This window comes from Rattus norvegicus, chromosome 15 (genome assembly GCF_036323735.1).
Source record: "Rattus norvegicus strain BN/NHsdMcwi chromosome 15, GRCr8, whole genome shotgun sequence".
In the NCBI taxonomy this organism is placed as follows: Eukaryota; Metazoa; Chordata; class Mammalia; order Rodentia; family Muridae; genus Rattus; species Rattus norvegicus.
The window spans coordinates 88739800-88742383 of NC_086033.1; the positions used below are offsets into that span (position 1 = coordinate 88739800).

The 2584-nt window shown below is 42.4% G+C and overlaps 1 pseudogene; it reads right to left on the bottom strand.

The window, feature by feature from the left end:
• Positions 1 to 1409: 1409 nt before the first annotated feature.
• Positions 1410 to 2033, bottom strand: Tceal8-ps1 (transcription elongation factor A like 8, pseudogene 1; annotated as a pseudogene).
• Between the last annotated feature and the right edge of the window lie 551 nt (positions 2034 to 2584).

Below are 2584 nucleotides of genomic sequence, written 5' to 3' on the forward strand. Positions count from 1 at the left end.
AATTCGTGACAGAGGATCACCACAGAAAGGTCTACTACCCTGTGGGTCCAAAGAGAACCAGACTTCATTTTAAAGGATCGTTCTATTTAGCAAGGACAGAAAAGATAGCAGCAACATGATAGCAAACTAGCAAGAACACACAGAAGAGCAAGAACAAGAGCGAGAGCGAGCGCTGAAATTCTGAAGAGAGGCTGAGCTCCAAAGGGAAGCCAAAGAAAGCCAAACACTCATGTGCCTGTCACACTCGCCTGCCTTTCTCTTCCTCTGCCTGAGACCTAAGAACTCAACCCTTGAGGACAGGAGACCAGTACTAGTCAGATAGCTCTTGTTTCCTCACCAGGTTCCTCGGCAGCCTTCTCAGTCAGGGGTCTTTGTCTTCTTGCCTATATCGCTGGTGGCTCTCCTGGAAGTCCTCATATGACATTGGAATCAGCTGCCTCGGCTGCTGGAGGGAAGAGAAGAAGATGGATAGAAGTTGGTACTGGTCTGCTGAGCAAAGGCTCCTTTCTCAGAGCAGGAGGTTAGAGCATTGGGAGGAGGGGGATTTGATTAAAGGAACCAAACCTTCGGCGGCCGAGGCAAACAGAAGGCCCCCAGAAGCCTCTGAAAGCTTGAGGGGAGAGACATGAAGAAGTCCTGTCGACTTGTTACATCAAGACATTACTGTTTTAAATCAGGGTTCCTAGGTGACCCTTACGCCATTTACTCATGGTCCAGTTGTCCTATTATCTATCTTCAGCTGATTCTCTTTGAGCCCTCCCCTCCCCCCACAAGCACTTCTCAATTTGAGACATGTTTACCAGTCACTACATTCAGCATTAATTTAATCCAAGGGCTTAATTCATCTCTTTCTCTTTTGTAGCTGATTGAAAAAAAAAAAAGGAAGGAAGCTATTTCAATCCAGGTTTTGTCCTCTGGAGGGAAAGGGGGAATGGTTTAAATATTCGGGGCACGGTATTTCTAAAACCTGGGCAAATAGCCTAATAAAATAATTCTGAGCGTATGAATGTATCCACATTTCCTGCCCCTTACCAGGTGCAGCCCGTGGGAGTTGAATAGCTCCTCGGATCAGCGTTCATGCAAGTGATGATAGGAAAATGATTGTGAAAGGCACCATTTTAGCAAATTAAAATTTCGAGAGCATAATTCTGAATATAACTCTTAATAATTTTTTGAACCATGATTAGAATTGTGTGAACTTAAAAAAGGAAGTAAATGCATTTTAACTAACCACCCGGGTCAATATCAGACAACCTTTTGAATTCAGTATAGAGGTAGAGAGGGAAATGATAAGGAAGTATTTGATATTCGGCACTGATACAGACTTTGAAACCAGTCTAACGTTATTTTTTTTAACTTTTTTGGTACGTATAATTATACATATACACACATAATTAGGAATTTTCCTATATATGTGAGCTGATCCTAAATATGCTGCTTTTCAACCTGCTGTTTGTATATTTCCATGCATAAGTGTGAAACTTTCCAACTGAAAGATAAACGCGGAAAATGGGACAAAAATCCAAAATCCAATGAGATGCTGGTAACAACGAAACTACCTAAGAGAAAATTCCACCAGGTAATTATTATTAAAAGTACAATGAAGTTCAAAGATACATCAGAAAATGCTAAGAGAAAGAAAGCAGCAGCCACATTTCAATATCAGAGAAAAATGATTTCAAGGCCTGAAGCTCACAGGGTAAGGACGGCTTCGGGAATGTCTTTGCTTCCAATGCATCAACACAAACTTGTTTCTTACTTTTCTTATCTCTTCTCTAAGCCTTTCCAACTCATCTACTCCTCTTATCACTTCTTCAGGGTTCGGATGCCTTGCAGGAGTGTCCTCTTTTGGCTCTGGGCTGGGTTCAGCAGGCTCTCCTCTAAGGCTTCCATCAGTTTCCTCTCTCACATTTTCTCCAGAAGCCTGAAGATTTTCTCCTGCCTGCTGTGGTGGATCTTCCGAAGGATGGCCTTCATCTGCTTTTTTGAGTGTTCTGGGGTGCTCCTTCGTTCTCGTCACAAGACTTCTGCATGTTGATTACTTTTTCTTAATGAAGTAATCCTAGAGGAAAAAAAAAAACCAAGAAAACAAAACTGATTAGGTGTCAGGCAGATGGACGAGCTCTTGTGTTCCCATAGCGATTGACTTTTCTCCTAACGTTATTCTTATGTTGCATTCTCTCACTCTCAGCTAGTACAAGTCTTCGTTTGCTGGCAGACTTGGTTAATTGCATGTCATCTATGACTCATCCCAGAAAGTGTGCTTCATTTAGAGACTAGGGTGTTCTGATATGGCCAACACACGTGGCTGTCAAAGTATTCGCAGAAAATTACCTACTCCTTACTGTATAAGACTGCTGAGAGGACCAATTGGCCAACCAGTGTGAATTTACAAGGCCAGGACCTTTGGCCAAATTTCTAAAGGTTAAGCTTTTCACATGAGAAAAATACTCAGCCACAGCGGCAATGTGCTTCCCCATCCGTGAACGTTCATAGTTCATGCATAGTTCATAGCAGGTGGACGGGAGGGGATGCCTAATGCTGGGTTCCAGATACGTTTCTTTAGTTTATTTTACAGCGATTT